General features: G+C 34.3%; 10 non-coding genes across 10 annotated transcripts; 4 read left to right on the top strand and 6 right to left on the bottom strand.

Moving 5' to 3' along the window:
- The first annotated feature begins 242 nt into the window (after positions 1-242).
- Trnap-cgg lies at positions 243-314 on the top strand. Its single transcript has one exon. It is a non-coding gene; the product is annotated as a tRNA-Pro (tRNA).
- Positions 315-3,076: 2,762 nt separating this feature from the next.
- Trnai-aau lies at positions 3,077-3,150 on the bottom strand. The gene has a single exon. It is a non-coding gene; the product is annotated as a tRNA-Ile (tRNA).
- Positions 3,151-7,372: 4,222 nt separating this feature from the next.
- On the top strand, positions 7,373-7,444 carry Trnap-cgg. Its single transcript has one exon. It is a non-coding gene; the product is annotated as a tRNA-Pro (tRNA).
- A 362-nt stretch (positions 7,445-7,806) lies between these two features.
- Positions 7,807-7,878, top strand: Trnah-gug. Its single transcript has one exon. It is a non-coding gene; the product is annotated as a tRNA-His (tRNA).
- Positions 7,879-8,025: 147 nt separating this feature from the next.
- Positions 8,026-8,097, bottom strand: Trnap-ugg. The gene has a single exon. It is a non-coding gene; the product is annotated as a tRNA-Pro (tRNA).
- A 5,219-nt stretch (positions 8,098-13,316) lies between these two features.
- Trnah-gug lies at positions 13,317-13,388 on the top strand. Its single transcript has one exon. It is a non-coding gene; the product is annotated as a tRNA-His (tRNA).
- A 1,236-nt stretch (positions 13,389-14,624) lies between these two features.
- On the bottom strand, positions 14,625-14,698 carry Trnai-aau. Its single transcript has one exon. It is a non-coding gene; the product is annotated as a tRNA-Ile (tRNA).
- A 636-nt stretch (positions 14,699-15,334) lies between these two features.
- Positions 15,335-15,408, bottom strand: Trnai-aau. Its single transcript has one exon. It is a non-coding gene; the product is annotated as a tRNA-Ile (tRNA).
- Positions 15,409-19,647: 4,239 nt separating this feature from the next.
- On the bottom strand, positions 19,648-19,721 carry Trnai-aau. The gene has a single exon. It is a non-coding gene; the product is annotated as a tRNA-Ile (tRNA).
- Positions 19,722-21,751: 2,030 nt separating this feature from the next.
- On the bottom strand, positions 21,752-21,825 carry Trnai-aau. The gene has a single exon. It is a non-coding gene; the product is annotated as a tRNA-Ile (tRNA).
- Between the last annotated feature and the right edge of the window lie 675 nt (positions 21,826-22,500).

The raw sequence follows: 22,500 nt of genomic DNA, 5'->3' as shown, positions 1-22,500 counted from the left end.
GTTTAAGGATCATTTTAGTTACTACAACAAATACAATCATGGGGAAGATTTAAGACAATAAACTATTCAGTTTACTTGTATTGTAAATGCATGTGTATGCAAGAATTACCGAGAATATTAATAGAGATGTTTGGTCAGGTGCAGTATAAAAGTGGGTAGACCTCACGTTTTCTAAAACAATTTGGTTACGTGACATGAAAAAATATGTAAATAATCATGCTTAAGCTGACTTACAGATATACGGCCTGTTGGTCTAGGGGTATGATTCTCGCTTCGGGTGCGAGAGGTCCCGGGTTCAATTCCCGGACAGGCCCTGCTTTGGCATCTGAAAAGTATGAATTTACAAAAACAGACAACTTAAGTAGGTCAATTTACCTTCCCAATTAAGGGATTAGAGCAGTCAAACTATGCATGCCAGATATTTGATGTCCTAAGAATGTAGGTACAGCGCATCTTCATAAACATTTATCATGTGTTTATATGTATACATATATATATTTAATTTATTCATATTTATATAATTATATATACATATATAATGCATGTGTGTGTATGTATATGTATATGTATATGTATATGTATATGTATATGTATATGTATATGTATATGTATATGTATATATATTGTGTATGTTTGTGTGTGTTTATATATATATTCATTTCTATATATATACATATATGTATGTATATACACATAAAGTATATATATATACATATATGTGTAAATATACGTATGCTTATATGTATGTGCCTATATACATATACACGTGTGTGTATATGGTGTATAATACATATACGTATCGCATATCTCTCTATATACGTATGTTTATATATATCGATATATAGAGAAATGTGATATATATAAATATATATACATATATATATTTAATTTATTCATATTTATATAATTATATATACATATATATACATATATATAAATATATATACATATATATAAATATATATACATATATATACATATATATACATATATATACATATATATACATATATATACATATATATACATATATATACATATATATACATATATATACATATATATACATATATATACATATATATAAATATATATACATATATATACATATATATACATATATATACATATATGTATGTATATACACATAAAGTATATATATATACATGTACATACACATATATATAATGTACATACACAGATATTAACATCAACATATCAGCCACAGATTTCTGACTAGTGAGGACTTTGGCCCAGCATCTTGATATTCCAAACATAACCATAAACGTATTATCTGCTTAAAGATACATCCCTTATACACATAAAGTATATATATATACATATATATACATATATATACATATATGTATGTATATACACATAAAGTATATATATATACATATATATACATATATATACATATATATAAATATATATACATATATATACATATATATACATATATGTATGTATATACACATAAAGTATATATATATACATGTACATACACATATATATAATGTACATACACAGATATTAACATCAACATATCAGCCACAGATTTCTGACTAGTGAGGACTTTGGCCCAGCATCTTGATATTCCAAACATAACCATAAACGTATTATCTGCTTAAAGATACATCCCTTATACACATAAAGCTGCATAAATATGTGTATATATAAATACACATATATATAATGTACATACACATATATATAATGTACATACACAGATATTAACATCAACATATCAGCCACAGATTTCTGACTAGTGAGGACTTTGGCCCAGCATCTTGATATTCCAAACATAACCATAAACGTATTATCTGCTTAAAGATACATCCCTTATACACATAAAGTATATATATATACATATATATACATATATGTATGTATATACACATAAAGTATATATATATACATATATATACATATATATACATATATATACATATATATACATATATATACATATATATACATATATATACATATATATACATATATGTATGTATATACACATAAAGTATATATATATACATATATATACATATATATACATATATATACATATATATATTTAATTTATTCATATTTATATAATTATATATACATATATATATTTAATTTATTCATATTTATATAATTATATATACATATATATACATATATGTATGTATATACACATAAAGTATATATATATACATATATATACATATATATACATATATATACATATATATACATATATATACATATATATACCTGTGTGTGCGCGTATATATATATAAGTACATAAATATGTGTATATATAAATACACATATATAATGTGTATACATATATATAAATATATATACATATATATACATATATATACATATATATATATACATGTACATACACATATATATAATGTACATACACATATATATAATGTACATACACAGATATTAACATCAACATATCAGCCACAGATTTCTGACTAGTGAGGACTTTGGCCCAGCATCTTGATATTCCAAACATAACCATAAACGTATTATCTGCTTAAAGATACATCCCTTATACACATAAAGCTGCATAAATATGTGTATATATACATACATATATACTGTATATCCATATGTATGTATATGTATACCATTATGTGTATATAAATGTATAAACACATATTTATACATCTATTTATACAAATACATACACATGTATTAATGCATAAAAATATTTACATAAATATGTATATGTATGTGTAAATGTATATGTATATATATATGTATGTGTATATACATGTTCACATAATATATCTTTATATATATATATATATGTAAATATGTGTGTTGTACACATATATGTTTATGTGCGTGTGTTTGTGTACGTGTGCGTTTATATGGATGACCCAAAACAGATAATCTCATAATACTATAAATCCTAAATGTGTCACTGCAGGAAATGGACATTTAATTAACAAACATCTATACCTCCTCCTTTAATCAACTCCTTAGAATTATGTACATGTAATGTTTTACAACCATCATGGGAAGTAACCAAATCATTAAAGAATCCAACAAAAGAAGCCTCTGGCCCGTAAGGGGATCGAACCCTCGACATCCGCGTTATTAGCACGGCGCTCTAACCAACTGAGCTAACAGGCCGATGCTGTCCTCTACATGAAACCTTTAGTTAAATGTGATGTTAATTATATACTAAGGTTACATTCTATGTTGAAATATGTAACTGATACGGATGCTGGTCCAGACAGCTTGTCGAAAACATGTAACATCTACCTAGACTATATTAGTTAATTTCAGTTGGCAATAAAACGACGCTCTTATTCTCGATATCAGATATGTATGAATGTGCGTCCGTATTTTTCTCATACAGATAGATAGAAAGATATATATATTAGTATAGATGAAAATACCAAGATATATATAGATATGCTGATACGTATGTACAAATATGTCGTATTCAGGGAATTTATCTGGAAGTGGTAGGTAGATTTGCCTGCTGCTGTTACTAACAGCAGCAGTTTGTGTTTGGTTGTGTGTGCGTTTATACATACTTGTACATGTTTCTGTAAATTTTGCGTTGGTTTGATCCCACGGTGTCATTAATACAGTTTTCGGAAAAAAAAGACTAGAGCGGAATTGGACAGAGTAGTTGCCACTTTCATTTAAACCGAAATTTACAATTACAAACAGGCGCGACTATTCTATGGTAGTGACCATAGAATAGTCAGAGGCGAAAAACAAATCACACCCCAGAGGGTAACGGAATATACCCATATGAAAGCTGCTCCTTAATCTAGCTAATTTGAAGACCAGGATATATACTAACCATCCAAAGCCGATACTCACTTCTTGATGACGAACTTACTGTAAAATACCGAAAGTTTGGGAAAATGCAGCAATTATTTTAATAAACAGAAAGAGGGATGAAAAGGATCTAAAGAATAACCGACCCATAAGCTTTCAATTGTTTAACTACAAAGTGTTCACAGAGGTCATCGCAACTCGTATCTCCAGCCTTGAGAACAGACAGGCTACCGTAAGGGACTCTCAAGAACACACCATATCCACACACTAACCCAATAAGTGAGAAAATAAACGATTTTAGGAAACCACTGTGTATGGCATTCGTCGATTATGAAAAGCCAATTGACTGTATAATTAACAGCAGAACTTGCTCTCCGAAAACTAGAGGGAGTCTATTGTAAAATATTGGAAAATATATACGAAAACAGAGCAGTAATCATCAAGTTATATACAGAAACCGATAAAATACCTATTAAAAAAGGTTTTAGACAGGGTGACACCATCTCACCAAAACTATTTACGACTTACTTTAAGGAAATATCAAAGATAGAATGAAGGGAAAACAATATCAAAATACGGGACGAATATCTATACAATCTAAGATTTGCAGACGATATTGTTCTCAATGAGTTACTAAATGAGCTCCAAAAATTAATGAACGATTTGAACAGAGGAAGTATATACGTTGCATAGTTCAGTTACCCTGTATGCAAGATAAAGCGTTAGAGGTAGTGGACGAACATGTATTTCTAGATCAACTCGTACAGGCAAATACACCAAATGAAAAAGTGAAAAAGAAATTAAACGAAGAATTAGGCTAAGCGTCTTCGGCAAACAGTAGCATATTACGAGGATCATTTGCCACTTTGTCTACAGAGAAGTTTCTGGAAAAGAATCTAGTAAGTGCCAGAAAGGACCGAAGAATTAGGTGATGGGAATTAGCCTCAGATATAGGAAGTGTGTCAATACACTCCCAGTACATTTAAGTGTATATGTATGTGTATATGTTCGTAAGTGCGCGCGCCCGCGTGTGTGTTTAAATGTGTATGGTATATATATGGGAAGGGCAGTCTGAAACCCACTTTTAGGTTTCATCTTCCCCCCCACCCACCCACACACACACACACATATATATATATAACTTGTGCCACTGTGGCGACTTCCCCTACGACCAAGGCTATATGTCCTTTCCTTGCGGTGAAATCAGGATCGTGTGTGTGTGTGTGTGTGTGTGTGTGTGTGTGTGTGTGTGTGTGTGTGTGTGTGTGTGTGTGTGGGATATAAATAAACACTTAATACATGCTCATACACAAACATGGTATATGCATATATAATATACATATATATATCTATTATATATTATACATATACAGTATATATATATATATATATAATGTGTGTATGCATATGCATATGTATGTATGTATGTATGTATGTATGTATTTATGTGTGTGTATATATATGTATGTTTTTTTATTGTTTTTTTTTTTTCAAATAAACACACATGTGTATATATAAAATTATGTATGTGTATTTTTTATCTCTATATATACATATATATTCATATATACACAAGTATGTTCACAAATTTTCATTTAAATATACGCTTGCGCGCGTGCTTATAGTAATAGGGATAAAACATCGGTTTATCGGTTCAAGCATATCTATCTTCTGAGGCCACGTCATCGACAGTCTTCAAAATCCATATCCGTTGATGTTAAAAGTATATTTTTGAACTGCAGGTTGAAGATTTCGATCTCGCCATCTACTTTGTATCATAATATTCAATTAATCGAAAACCGGAGACTGGAAAATAGGGCAGAAGCTAACCCTGGGCTTTTAATCTGTTTGGTCATATTGCAAACTCAGTGCCTCTATATCGTGTGAGAAAGTTAAACCGAAGTTCATGAGAGTTCTCGGAAGTCTCCAGGCTCCTAACAGATCGACCACGCTCTTAATCATTTTCCTGATGACCTCGTTTAAGCTTTGACTGATCTTTACAATGCTACACGCTATTTTTGAAAATACCATTAAACTCATGGCCACGCTGTTTTCTCGATGACCTTAAACTCCTTTCACACAAACAATTTGGCTCAGCTCGCATCACTCGATACAAGCTGCACTTAACGTAATGGCTAACTATATAGACAAGAACAATTACCGACGACAAAAGGCTGTCCAGATCACAAAAGAAGTAGAGGCGTGTGGCGTGCTGACCCGAAGTATAAGCTTAATCTTACTACAATAAGGACTCACTCGAAAATGGCAGGCTGCATTTTAATTCTTTGAATTAAGTGGAGTGTCTCTGGAGAGCATACTCAGCCCAATACATTATACACTGAACACGAATGATTAACAGACCCCATACAGATTCACTCTCCTTTACGCTAACAGCTACATAAACTTGAGAGCGTTTCATGATGAGAACAGTTACAATACCAAGAACATTGTGACAATACCAAAGGTTTTATTTCCTTAAAAAAATAATTAAAAAAAAAAAAAAAAAAAAACACTGCTTCAAATCACCACCTGTACAACGATTTCATCTGCATGAAATCTGTGTACACTTCGTACGAAAGGCCTTAAATTATTAGCTTTATCAGTGTGGATGTGTTATTCCACGTCTCGATAACATTTATTGACCCCCTTCTTACACACCTTTACAATCGTAAAAATAACACACAAGGAACAGCCTAAGGTTAACTTCGTTCAGAATTAAGTATTATGATGTGTGTACATGGCAAGTTGTGATCAATTCATTACGTCATCCGAACTCAGAACTCAGAAATCCCGAATGGCATTGGTTGGTTTGTCAAAAGACTTGATACTCTTCATGCTTGGTACACTGACTAAGCTTTCGTGGTGGTTGGATATAGTGTATGGCACATTTGTTTTCCTTGGCTTGAGACGGAGTTTTTTTTTATTATTCCTTCATTTCACCTTTTCCTTTCTTTAATCCGGCCGCTTGTGTTCAGATTGTGTGGTTTGCTCTCGGACTTTTGTCTAATGGTTATGTTGTTTTCCTATCAATCAAAGGCTTAAAAATCATGTCAAAACAGCTTTTACCTGATGCCGGACTAACACTAACATCTTAAATGGTTTCGCAATTCCATCGTATCTATTGGATGAGTGAGCGGAGTGAGCGGAAGAGATTAGAGTAAGGTTACATATGCGATATAGGATGGCTTTAGATGACATCGGGAATGAGAGAGAGATAGAGACTTAAATTAAATAGGGAATATCTATGAATTTCTCATGAAAAAAAAACGTTTTTAACTGTCCAGAGAAATATACTGTATCCGACGGAGCGACACCTGACATTCCTTTCACATGAGTAAGCAGTGGCAAAGGAAAGTCTTCGCAAAAAGAAAAAAAAATGTAGGTCATACAGACATTACTAAAATAAGCTGCAAATCCTGTTTAACTTAAAAACTTGGAAAACAAACAAAAGTTTACACCTTCACAATGTTTCGGTATGCCTTCATTACACACAAAACTGCAGTAACACCACAGACCTTTCGGATGATAAGTTATGCTTCAAATCACCTCTCTGCTCACCGGCCTGTTGGTCTAGGGGTATGATTCTCGCTTCGGGTGCGAGAGGTCCCGGGTTCAATTCCCGGACAGGCCCAGGAATTTTGGAGAACAATCACTATCGATAAGTGTTGATTAAAAAAAAGAGAGGAAATTGTATATCCTTGTTCAAGACCCCTTCCGTTTAATAAAACTGGTACCACGAAGATAATACTTGTCTTGCCACTCTCACCTCGTTTTTTGCCCTTTTCTGTCTTCTAACATATAGCGGACTGATTTCTAGACTGCACCTTTGAAAGATATATAGCCCTACATTCTTAGATATTCTTTGTGACTGTTGCCACTATCACGTATAGCCATATCTTTATCGTACCGTCACATTATGAGCACAAAACAGCTGCTGTCCGATACTTTTTCACTGGATCATACGACATTTCCTCGCCAGATACTGAGTTGGTGGCCGTGATCGTATAGTGGTTAGTACATTGCGTTGTGGCCGCAATAACCCAGGTTCGAATCCTGGTCACGGCAAAAACTTTTGAAGAATCAGTTACACGCACACAACTATACATATACGCTTTAACCCTTGCTTTTTTCACAAGTACTCGTACTTGTCACGTTCTCAACAACTAAGAAGCATGCATAACAACAGCATAATTAAAAAACAAAGAAAACAGAGGGCCCGTCCGGGATTTGAACCCGGGACCTCCTGCACCCAAAGCAGGAATCATACCCCTAGACCAACGGGCCGGTAAATAACGTCTGTTTTCTAAGCGACGTGTGGATTCCAGTACGAATGTATATTCTAAGAGTATATATATTTCTTTCTTTCATTTTCTCATTTACTTGTTTATTTATACTGACTGTAAGGTTCATTATGCCCCATACATAATAGTTATGCATGGGGACAGGCCACATACTATATGTGTCACTAGTTAATCATTCATACAGTCATACAGTTTTAGATTAGGAAAGTAACGAATTTAATGACCAGTTTTACCAACATTGTCTGCCTATTCAAACATGGTGTCAAATGCTGACAAAAAGAATAACTAAGACATATCAGTGTCATACCTAACAATACCTATAATAAATACACACTAATTATCTATCATATTTATATATACATATATCAATCTATCGATAAGCACACAGCCATACAGTATATGTGTATATGTATAAATGTATATATATACATATATACATACATACATAAGACACCTAACGATACACACATGATACATATACATATAAAACATAGATATACATAATGACACACAAATCTCTCTCTCTCTCTCTATATATATATATATATATAATAAATGAATATATATCCATATACATATTCCATATAATAATTGCATAAAATATATATATATATATAATGTATGAAACATTAAAATATATGTATATATCCATACATATATACATGGATACATGTGTTCGAGTGTGTATATGTGTACACACATATACATATACATATATAGAGAGAGAGAAAGGGAGGGGGGGCACGGAGTACTTTCTGGGGGGTCAATGAGCAATATAAAAATTATGAAGTCGAATTAAACTGAATTTTATCTCACCTACAATACCTACATATAATATAATTATCTCTCACATATCAATAAATGGGAATCTTTCCATATATTCTTGTCCTATAGCTACTGACATCATAGCTAGTAATAACGGAATCTGAAAAGATGACCACTGATATATATATATATATACACACATATATATAGAGAGATAAGTATGAGTATGTGTATGTGCATGTGTTTGTGTGTGGGTGAATGAGCACGCGCGCGAGCGCGTTAATATGGAAGAAAAATCCACAGGGGTTTATTGGGCACTGAGAAACGGTTTCGACTGTAATATATATGTCTATGTGTGTGTGTAAATTTATACATATATATAAATGTATACATATTTATACAATATAAGTTTGGGTAAATCTATACATATAAATTTATACATAATATATACATATACATCAAGAGAGAGATATAAATGTAAACACAAATACACGCAGTGAATATATTTTGTATGTGTGCGTGTACATAGATAGTTAGGTAAATACATATATGCATATATATATGTATACATATACATATACACATAATATATATACATATATACACGTGTCTATATATCTACTTCTCTCTATATACATAAATATGTATGTGCTTGTATATATGTATGCATATATATGTATGTTTTTAATTTATCTATATACACTTTTTATATAATTTCTGGGCCGTCAACATCAGTGGCCTCTTCAGAATATAGCAACAGGTTGGGGCTTGGGGGCAAAGCCCCCGTGTGAGGAAGTTTTTTGATTCAATGAGGCGATGTTTGTGGATTTCCAGAATGGTTAATGGTCAAAACAAATAGATGTGCCAGACATCAAAGGTCATATACTTTATGATAATGTATTGTGACGAAAAGGGTAAAAATGTCTTAACGAATAAGGATAAGTGGACAGGAGATGAAGAAGAGAAGGGAAAGGTAAGGAGAAAAAAAGAGACCATGCAAAATTAGTTGAGGCGTGGGCTGAGGACCAAGGAAGGGATGATCCCTACATTGAGCCTCAGTCTCCGTTTCCTAAGCCCCCCCCCCCCCCCCCTGATGACGAGAAAGGGATTGGTGGGTATAGACATAAATATTATACATACATGTATTATCCGGGATTGTTCTGTAGATTTAGTTACACGGGATCTTGTATTGAGATATGTCAACTTTGGAACTACCGTTAAGTAAACATCTTCGCCCTCATAGTGCAAGAACATTGTGCAGGAAAGTTTCAGCTGTATTCCCGAACGCTCTTCCCTTCCCTTAGGGGTTTCCTGCAATTATATAATATTATAATGGGATTCGAATTTGCAGTTTGAGACTATGATTGATGACTGTATTGCTCGGTCTGGTACAGCAGATCTCGGGTGTTGCCAATATGACTCTGATGTTAACCCTCCTTAATGAAGACGATTGAGCTGTAAGGACTACGGAACAGGATTCATTAATTTTCAAAGTTAAATCTTCGGTATCTCAGATCTGTAAGGAAAAAACACCTCTTCTCTGTTCCCTTTTCTATGAAACGTTGCGTCTGGGACGAATCCCTGATGTAACCCACTTTATTTCCTCCTCAGAATCGGGGAAAAAAACAAAAAAACTTAAAGGTGTTGGGTTGCTGCAATTTTATCTTATTCTTTCTAGTCAGCATTATGTAATTCTTACAAACTGTCGTCCCTAGGTTGACATCAAACACTTGACAGTCTTTATTTCTCTGACTTATAACGTCCTACAATAGGCACCATTGATGGTGATCTTCATCAATAGAATGTTGCAATGGCGTCAGAGCAAATTAATTATGGTAAATGGAACTGCAGATGCTGGAGGATTCCATTCCCACTAGACGAAGCAATTCAGCAAATAGTCATTTCTTACACACTATTAGCTAAGGTGTTGGAGCTTGTTAATGATGTCAGAGCTGGCAATTTTGTAAGTTCTCTCGTTCAAGGGATTACTATTTCCCTCAGATTGGAGGTTTGTTAACTTCTGTCATGAGTTCATGACACAGTTTGACAAATCTTGATTGAAATGGTGGAGGCAATCAGATGATAGGTTGCTTTCTTTCATAATGCTCCTTCCTCTGACTTCATTGGTAATTATTTCATGCTGCTTGGCCCTCCCAGGGATTTACATGATGAAAACAGAGGTGAATTTTCAAATTAGTTATTTAAGCAGTTATGCATCATACTACATATCCTCAAGCTAATGGTATGGTAGAACAGAGTAATTGAGTAGCTAGAGATTCATAGGCAACACTGGTAGTTCAGCATCCATGTGGCTGAGACCAGTAGTTATATGTTCAGTTGGCTTCTAACATTGCATTTCACAAGCTGTAGTTCAATATATACTTAACTTCAATAATGGTAGACCTAAGATACAACTGTAATATGAGACAGGTTTGAGCCCCATGTTGGTGAGCTAGTATAAGTAAAGACCTCCTTGAGAAGCTGTTTTTTAAATCCGTGATTTAAAAAACAGGTCCTGTTATGGTGTGCAAGACCCACACATCCCATAATGAGATCAATCGCCTTGTAAACCAATTACTCCATACCAGTAACTAGAATTATTCCAAACAATAAGAGATGACGAACATATGTAGAAAAAAATCCAGTGGACGAGAATCATGACTGCCTTCCTGAGGGTGAAAATGAAAGGGAAAGGAAGTTAGCTATTGCATCAAGACATGTTATAGTATATAGCTGAACTTTTCCACAACTTCCATTCCATGTTAATTATTTTCTTTAGCATTCCTTTCCTTCCTGCACAGGGATGCAAGGGGTCATTCCCCTTCCACTCTCACCATAGTCGTAATTTCCATTTTTTTTTTTTTTTTTTTTTTGTACTCTGACCAAAGAGTAATCTGACTAAATTATATTTCTCGCACTGGGACTTAAACCATTTGGGTTATTAGTTCGTCTTAGTTTTACTTTACTCTCCATTTCTACTTAGCCACTTGAACAAAAGAAATGTTTGAAATTGCGATTGTTAAGATGTTTGTCTTAAAATCAACATTTACTATAAGGTAAAAAAAATAATCATCCACCTTTAGGCCTTATACTAATAAATAAGGAAACAAAAATATAAAGCACCAATTTACACACAACCATGCACGTGCCATCTAATCGATTAATCTTTCTCCCCCTTCTCTTGTTAATACTACGCACAGATCACGAACATGTAATGGTCCATATAGAAAACCCCCTAAAAAATATATATTCTTACAATCTTTTTCTATTTGTTACTCCTTTACAATAGAGTTTGCCTACCTGCTTACCAATACTCAAAATAGCAATAACTACTGGCTAGGGAGAGCTATTGAGAATCACCTTGTCTAGAGGCAAATTGCCTCTAGACCCCTTTTACTCGTTTACCATATACATCGTAAAAAGGTATTTCCATTTGATGAGAAGCAACCTGTGCTTGTTTCAGAACTATAAATTTAGTTTTGATGGAATTATGCTGAAAAATGCAATCGTCAACAATAATTTAAAGCGATCATTATTACACTTTCGTATCTTCAAAGGCTTTTTGCAAGACTTTCTAAATAGCGACATCTCTTGTGTAGCCTTCCCTAACTTAGGACTACTGCTAAAGAAAAGAAGACAGTTTACTGAATATAACCATAGTTTTACGTTGTACAAAATGTCCAATGTGTGCGTAATGCGTAAGACCAATATAAAAGCGTCATATCTATAACAGATTACATTAACATATTATTTTCAGCACAAAATATTTTAATGTTAATTTTGCTTTAGCATAGCTTTTTTTCACTCAAGTGCGTCCTAATGGGGGGAAGGGGGGTGCGTCCTGCCACATTAAAGTAAATGGCAGTAATAAAAATGTTATTGGTGTTGGAATGAAACCTAAACATTTACCATCTAACCATGCCACCAGCTTCCCAATCTTCCCATCTTGTTGCATCCCTCCGTCTTTCCTTTCCCTTTCCCTTTCCCCTTTCTCAATTTCATTTTATTATATATGAATACTGTACTATCTATGGACGACGTATAAGAACATGTGCCAAACTGTGAGTGTAGGCGGACTTCTGCTTTTGAGTGTATCCAAGACCAGGTTATGGTTCATTTGAGAACACTGCTCCGTATCCAACAGCTAATGTACTTGTATTTAATGCAGATAGGTAGTAAATTTGTAAATAATTTTACAGCTAATTTGTCTGTGAAAAACGACACACCACAACTTCTTTACATACAATGTATCCGTTTTAATTGTCTGCATACACAGTTGCATATCTGTACTTCTCTGGTATGCATACATACAGCATTATATTCATATAGCCCAAGTGTTTCTAATTCAATACCTGTTTCTGATGTATTCTTATTCATAAAACAAATGATATGTGAAGTATATTGCGTTATATATTCACATTCTCATAACGGAAAGTGGCCGTGATCGTATAGTGGTTAGTACATTGCGTTGTGGCCGCAATAACCCAGGTTCGAATCCTGGTCACGGCAAAATATCCATAAACATTTTTTCTAATGGTGTGTGTGTGTGTGTGTGTGTGTGTGTGTGTGTGTGTGTGTGTGTGTGTGTGTGTGTGAGTGAGTGAGTGAGTGAGTGAGTGAGTGAGTGAGTGAGTGCGTGGGCGAGCGAGCGAGTGAGTGAATGGGTGAATGAATACATATATATACATGGCTACAAACACACACACACATATGTGTATGTGTGTGTGTGAATGAATACATGTGTACATGTGGATAGATACATATATACATACACAAATATATATATTTCATATATATAGAAATATAGTTTATATATAGCAGAAATATATATATATATTTAAATATATATTTTTCAAATATATATATATATATATATGTAGGTATATATTTGTATATGTATATATATAATACAACTAATACAATGTGTGTATATATATATATATATGTACATATGCATACATATATTAAGTGTATATGTGTATGCAATGTATATGTATACATCATATATATATATATATGTATAGTATAGTATGTATATATGAATATGCATAAATATACATAAATATGTTCGTACATATGCATGTGTATAGTATATATAGTATATATAGTATATAACATATATATATATAGTACGTGTGTGTGTGTTTTAGTGACGGTTTAGTAAAGCTAGTAAACGTTATCAGTGTCAGTATCACTGATAAGTCCTAAGTAACTGATAGTACCAAAAAAAAAAAGAGCTATAAGAGCTATAAATAATGCTGATAACATAAACACAAAAGTGTTCTTTTTTTGGTTGGTTTAAACCATGGCTTAATCATTAGATAATATAATTACCAAAATCTTGTCTGAAAATTTCATGCCAAATATTCAGCTTCGTCTTCAAGACAATGTTTACATGGAATTTAACATCCACATGTCTGATGTAAACGATTCTAGTGATCTAACTGTATAACCTGCTTGTTTATGACGAGGGCAATTAAATGGTATATATTTAAAAAAAGCACTTACACTCGTACATTTTTTTTTATATATTTAAATTTTCAAAGAATTGGTTATTACATCACCTATTATATGGAATAAGCAACTCTTGTGCAAAGGTAGTACTACCCAATCTCGAGAATACATTTTTCAAATTTTTGTTCAACGGAAGTATATAAAGATAGAATGATAAAATCGGTAAAGTAACGACTACAGAAAATACAGTCGATTATTTTGTTAAGCACAATCTAAAAGGAAATTTTCCACTGGCCCGTAAGGGGATCGAACCCTCGACATCCGCGTTATTAGCACGGCGCTCTAACCAACTGAGCTAACAGGCCTCTGATTCCCCAAGAGTTCTTGGAGGAAATTTTTTTTTTTTTTTTATTAATATATTTTATTATGGTGCTATATTAATACCAAATAATAGACTACACATATAATTCCACAAATCAAATTTCCTATTTCAATCATTACAGCAAAGCCCTTCAAATTTCCCATTTCAATCATAACAGCAAAGCCCTTTTGAACAATATGTCAATATTAATATTGATGTTTTATTTTGAAGACTACACCACTGCTCCGTGATAACAATCATCTTCAAAGCATCTGAGTTCATGATCAGAATATAATTCATACACTAGGTGGGTCATGAAACTGGGTTAGTCTCTTACTTTTTAAAATAATGCTCATCTGTAATATGAAACCCGAAACCATTTATGCTGCTACATAAATGCTAAAAAGAATTTTGGCTTTTGTTTACTGATAATATTTGTACAGTTGACAAGTCTGTGCTGACTGAAAAGGGGTATCGTATTCCAAAATTGAAATAAGTCGGCCTTAAACATGGTCTGTTTTGTTTTGATTTGTTTTGCGGTAATTATACAAGAAAAAAAAAGCAATCACACAGACCTTGGCCAATTATCCACAACCGCAGGACCCGAATCTACACCAGGTAAGGCGGGAAAAATCCCTATTGGCCCGTAAGGGGATCGAACCCTCGACATCCGCGTTATTAGCACGGCGCTCTAACCAACTGAGCTAACAGGCCATGAATGCTCAAGTTATTTTTCTTTTTTTCTTACGGGAGGGGGGGGGGGGGAGATAATATAAATGAAACTTTTAAGATCTTTCTTTATCTTGTTTGAAAGGTGCAAGCTGGGGACGCCAGGAGATACGGCTTCAGTTTCAGTTTTGGGAGTATTTTTAGACAATGAAAATTCTCTAAACATTTTCTATAATCTCTAACATTCAATTACATATATTTGTACTCAGAGTCATTTACTCCTGGTTTTCTCCACACAATGCAGTATGGTGGCTCATTTCCCATATAATAATGTTCCCAACTTTAAACATAAATCAATCTGCATTCCTACGTATTCAAGTAAAACTCAGATGCATTTAAACTATATTACAAATCCTATATAACCAACCTTCACACAAATTACGTTTCTAAATATCACATCTATACCCAGTCCATACCATACCTGCTGTACGTCAGTATCATATATTAGTTAAAATTAATTCAACACATTCTTTATACGATTTCCAATACACGCTGCCTCATATAAAGTACATACATGCATACATACATACATACATACATACATACATACATTCATTCGTACATATATATACATACACATATACATATATACATGTTTTATTTTATAAAAGTAGTTTTATTATATTTTATTTATTTATTCAGTAAGGTGACTGGCAATCGCAAAACCTTGAGGCTTACGAGACATTTGATGTACGGAAATGTATCCAAGACTACCTAATAGAAGCGTTCCGGTTGTTTCTGACAGAGAGAACACAAGAAACCGCAATTTTGTGGGACTATAGAGAAGTGCCTTCTTCACAATCGACTAAAGGTCCTGAGAGACTGCCGCAATTACTGAGGATTGATATGTCCAGCTATCACCATGTGTGAAATGTGAATGTGATTTGAACATCTATTATTGTGATTCTTCTTTGTACTAAAAAATGCCTGTTGTTACTCCGCAGCAACCAATTCATATCATTATTTTACGAATGGGATTTAGACCAATAAATGAGTCGCAGACAAACTGGCATTCCTTACCCTGCAGCCTACCGAACCTATGGCAAAGGTCATAAAACACACACACACACACACACACACACACACAGCTTGGTTTTCCCTAATGTTTTGTAACGGACTTCAAAATATAGAATGGTGGTTAAATAAAATATTACTCTTGATTGTACATATGACGTTTGGTTATTGTTTACATTTGTTTATATACCCAACTCTAGTACGTCCAATCCGTTTTGTCACTGCGCCTTTGATTCTAGTCACTTGACTTGACATTTGTTTACATATTTTTGCATTTTTAAAACTTCATGCAATTGCCTTTTATTAGTTGTTGTTTTTAACGCCACGATAATTTTTTCAACGACTTAGCGAATCAGAGATCTCCAGAACCAAAGTGACTTGCCAGTTTTTTGGTTTTTTTTTCCTGATAGTAGACGGAGTATAGCCACGATATTCCTTCCTTGAAGTTAAAACTGTATACTCGGTAAATTACTGGGTAGATCAAGTTTTCGCTCAACAAATCGATGCAAATCCTTTGCGATAAATTAATCAACAAGATTCATTCATACAATCTCTATATGTTTAAAACCTTAAATACTAGAAAAAAAAACAATTATCTCATTAAAGACTATGGCCAAAAAACTTTGAGCCACATATTAAACAGCCTCGTGGTCTATAGGTCTAATGACTTAAACAAATCGTGCTTACGTACATGCCATATATATAAATATATATATATATATATAATCTACATGTGTGTGTGATCATATATATACATATATATGTATATGTATATGTATATATATATATATATGTGTGTGTTTGTGTGTAGATCATATACATGTATATACATACATATATGTATGTGATTTACATACGTAGATCTTATATCTATATACAACTATGTGTATAGATATATATACATATACGTAGAACAAATAAAAAAAAATGTATATATATATACGTAGATGAAATACATTATATACACATATATATTTGTTCATATATATGTATATGTACAAATATATATATATATATACATATCATTATGTATGTTTATATATATGTATGCCTATATATGTATATGCATATATTTATACGTACTTATATATATACATAATATAATATATAATATATATATAATATATACCATTGTTGACACAAAGACAAACACAGTAACGTGTACACAAATATGAAAGGAAAACCGCCACAGTAAGAAAATAAAATAAAATTGAAATGTAACGTTTCGAACTCTTCACGAGTTCCTCTTCAGACGAATGATAAACCAAAATGGATACAAGGAGAGAATTTTGACAAGAATATATAGTGATTGAGAGACAGAACGAACGAGAAGACTCAGGTCTCAGGACGAGGGTCAAGGTCGAATAGTCTGGGGAAGGCTTTGCTAACTAACGAGGAGGTAAGGTCATCCAAGCCCCATTGACCAGCACTCAAGTTAAAATTAGGCATTTTTCTAATTAATAGAGATTCTAACATTTTCCTTTCGTACGAGTTAGCTGATTTATGAATTAATTTCGCGTTTTTCCAGTTAAGCTGGTGACCTTCATCACGCAAATGAACGAAACACGCATTTGAATCTCTAGCATATCTGACGTCACGTTTATGTTCACTTATTCTTTTTTCAAAAGCTCTGCCGGTCTCACCTATGTAAAATTTTGGGCAAACATTACAGGGTATAGTATAAATACCGGGAGAAGTCCCCAGAGCACCACTAGTCGCATTGTGTTTAACCAGACTATTACGCAACGTGTTCGGGTACGTAAAAACAATATCAATTCCAACGCCTTTAAACATGTGTCTTTTCTCATCGAGGGACGGGTTATACGGAATGATTAAAAGATTATTGTCACTATCCTGTTGAGTATTACGGGTATGAGTGTAAAACTTCCATCTCGCAGATGAATGAGCCTGCTTTAAGAAAAATCGAGGGTATCCTAATTTAGAGAACGTATCAAATATGACGTCAATTTCTCGATCGATAAATTCATTATCACAAATCCTATATGCTCTCAGAAACATGGACGAGACTACTGACTTCTTAACATACAACGGGTGATTCGAGAAAAAATGAAGGTAATTGGCGGTGTGTGTAGGTTTACGGTAAACCGAAAATTTAAGCGTGCCATTTTCATTGAATAAAAGGACGTCGAGAAAAGGCAATTTACCTGAATCTTCCCATTCAACTTTGAAATTAATAGTACGCGCGAGGTTATTGAGTTTACCGAAAAAATCGTCAAAGTCTAAACGGTTTACTTGCCACAAAGAAAAAATGTCATCAACATAACGAAACCAAATCGTGTCGGGAGGGAGAATAGACGGAAGGAGCTCAGATTCAAACAACTCCATATATAAATTCGCAAGCACCGGACTTAAGCTACTTCCCATCGCGATACCATTGATTTGTTTATAAAATCCGCCGTCAAAAATAAAGACATTATTCGAGACACACAAACGGATGAGCTCGATAAAGCAATTGACCGGAATAGGGATCTTCTCATGAGATAAATAAAGTTTTCTTTCAAGGAAATCTAGCACATCGTCAAGCGGGACATTAGTGAACAAGGAATCTACGTCAAAACTCACTAATTTCTTACCGTGCGTCGGCAAGTTTCTAACCTTATCCATGAAATCCATAGAATGTTTAATATGACTATCAGAGAATGATCCCATAAAAGGAGATAGAACCCTCGCTAGCCAAGAGTCTAAAGGACGGGTAACTGAGTTGCAAGACGAAATTATAGGCCTTAGAGGGACACCCTGTTTGTGAGTTTTAGGAATTCATAAATCAGCTAACTCGTACGAAAGGAAATGTTAGAATCTCTATTAATTAGAAAAATGCCTAATTTTAACTTGAGTGCTGGTCAATGGGGCTTGGATGACCTTACCTCCTCGTTAGTTAGCAAAGCCTTCCCCAGACTATTCGACCTTGACCCTCGTCCTGAGACCTGAGTCTTCTCGTTCGTTCTGTCTCTCAATCACTATATATTCTTGTCAAAATTCTCTCCTTGTATCCATTTTGGTTTATCATTCGTCTGAAGAGGAACTCGTGAAGAGTTCGAAACGTTACATTTCAATTTTATTTTATTTTCTTACTGTGGCGGTTTTCCTTTCATATACCATTGTGTACTATGAAACTTGAACAGAGACCTTCTCGGATTTTTGGCACTGTTAAAGTTAAAACTGTGATTTCTTAAAATTGAGGACACTCTCTGGCTCGTAAGGGGATCGAACCCTCGACATCCGCGTTATTAGCACGGCGCTCTAACCAACTGAGCTAACAAGCCCTGTGACCTGAGGTGTGCGTGTAGCGTGTGCGTGTGTGCGTGTGCGTGTGCCGTGTGCGTGTGCATGTGCCGTGTGCGTGTGCATGTGCCGTGTGCGTGTGCATGTGCCGTGTGCGTGTGCATGTGCCGTGTGCGTGTGCATGTGCCGTGTGCGTGTGCATGTGCCGTGTGCATGTGCCGTGTGCATGTGCCGTGTGCGTGTGCCGTGTGCATGTGCCGTGTGCGTGTGCCGTGTGCGTGTGCCGTGTGCCGTGTGCGTGTGCGTGTGCCGTGTGCGTGTGCCGTGTGCGTGTGCGTGTGCGTGTGCGAGTGCGAGTGCGTTTGCGTTTTATCAAATGTATTACCGAATAGAAGCATATTTCATGTAATTTATACCTAAGTGAGTGATAGAGTGCTGTCAACAGCTTTGGAAGAATTCAGCCGATATTAGCCTAACAAGACAGACAGCGCGGGAAAACGTGATGCGATAAGTCAATTACGTATCGGTAAGTATTTTGGTTTAATTAGTGTTTAATTGATAGGGGTTGCAGCTCATTAGCCGACGGGAAAGTATCACCTTTGACTATCACTCGAGGTTTTAAAAGAAACCTCGAGAGAAGTGCCTATAGAGAAGTGCCTTCTTCACAATCGACTAAAGGTCCTGAGAGACTGCCGCAATTACTGAGGATTGATATGTCCAGCTATCACCATGTGTGAAATGTGAATGTGATTTGAACATCTATTATTGTGATTCTTCTTTGTACTAAAAAATGCCTGTTGTTACTCCGCAGCAACCAATTCATATCATTATTTTACGAACGGGATTTAGACCAATAAATGAGTCGCAGACAAACTGGCATTCCTTACCCTGCAGCCTACCGAACCTTTGGCAAAGGTCATAAAACACACACACACACACACAGCTTGGTTTTCCCTAATGTTTTGAAACGGACTTCAAAATATAAAATGGTGGTTAAATAAAATATTACTCTTGATTGTACATATGACGTTTGGTTATTGTTTACATTTGTTTATATACCCAACTCTAGTACGTCCAATCCGTTTCGTCACTGCGCCTTTGATTCTAGTCACTTGACTTGACATTTGTTTACATATTTTTGCATTTTTAAAACTTCATGCAATTGCCTTTTATTAGTTGTTGTTTTTAACGCCACGATAATTTTTTCAACGACTTAGCGAATCAGAGATCTCCAGAACCTAAGTGACTTGCCAGTTTCTTGGGTTTTTTTTCCTGATAGTAGACGGAGTATAGCCACGATATTCCTTCCTTGAAGTTAAAACTGTATACTCGGTAAATTACTGGGTAGATCAAGTTTTCGCTCAACAAATCGATGCAAATCCTTTGCGATAAATTAATCAACAAGATTCATTCATACAATCTCTATATGTTTAAAACCTTAAATACTAGTCTTTAATATCTCATTAAAGACTATGGCCAAAAAACTTTGAGCCACATATTAAACAGCCTCGTGGTCTATAGGTCTAATGACTTAAACAAATCGTGCTTACGTACATGCCATATATATAAATATATATATATATATATAATCTACATGTGTGTGTGTGATCATATATATACATATATATGTATATGTATATGTATATATATATGTGTGTGTTTGTGTGTAGATAATATACATGCATATACATACATATATGTATGTGATTTACATACGTAGATCTTATATCTATATACATCTATGTGTATAGATATATATACATATACGTAGAACAAATAAATATATATATATACGTAGATCAAATACATTATATACACATATATATTTGTTCATATATATGTATATATATGTACAAATATATATATACATATCAAAATGTATGTTTATATATATGTATGCCTATATATGTATATGCATATTTATACGTACTTATATATATACATAATATAATATATATAATATATATATAATATATACCATTGTGTACTATGAAACTTGAACAAAGACCTTCTCGTATTTTTGGCACTGATAAAGTTAAAACTGTGATTTCTTAAAATTGAGGACACTCTCTGGCTCGTAAGGGGATCGAACCCTCGACATCCGCGTTATTAGCACGGCGCTCTAACCAACTGAGCTAACAAGCCCTGTGACCAAGTGTGCGTGTAGCGTGTGTGCGTGTGCGTGTGCGTGTGCGTGTGCGTGTGCGTGTGCGTGTGCGTGTGCGTGTGCGTGTGCGTGTGCGTGTGCGTGTGCGTGTGCGTGTGCGTGTGCGTGTGCGTGTGCGTGTGCGTGTGCCTGTGCGTGTGCGAGTGCGTTTGCGTTTTATCAAATGTATTAACGAATAGAAGCATATTTCATGTAATTTATACCTAAGTGAGTGATAGAGTGCTGTCAACATCTTTGGAAGAATTCAGCCGATATTAGCCTAACAAGACAGACAGCGCGGGAAAACGTGATGCGATAAGTCAATTACGTATCGGTAATTATTTTGGTTTAATTAGTGTTAAATTGATAGGGGTTGCAGCTCATTAGCCGACGGGAAAGTATCACCTTTGACTATCACTCGAGGTTTTAAAAGAAACCTCGAGAGAAGTGCCTATAAAGAAGTGCCTTCTTCACAATCGACTAAAGGTCCTGAGAGACTGCCGCAATTACTGAGGATTGATATGTCCAGCTATCACCATGTGTGAAATGTGAAATGTGATTTGAACATCTATTATTGTGATTCTTCTTTGTACTAAAAAATGCCTGTTGTTATTACGCAGCAATCAATTCATATCATTATTTTACGAATGGGATTTAGACCAATAAATGAGTCG

This window comes from Penaeus chinensis, chromosome 19 (genome assembly GCF_019202785.1).
Source record: "Penaeus chinensis breed Huanghai No. 1 chromosome 19, ASM1920278v2, whole genome shotgun sequence".
Classification (NCBI taxonomy): Eukaryota; Metazoa; Arthropoda; class Malacostraca; order Decapoda; family Penaeidae; genus Penaeus; species Penaeus chinensis.
This window is presented reverse-complemented; position numbering and strand designations above follow the sequence as displayed.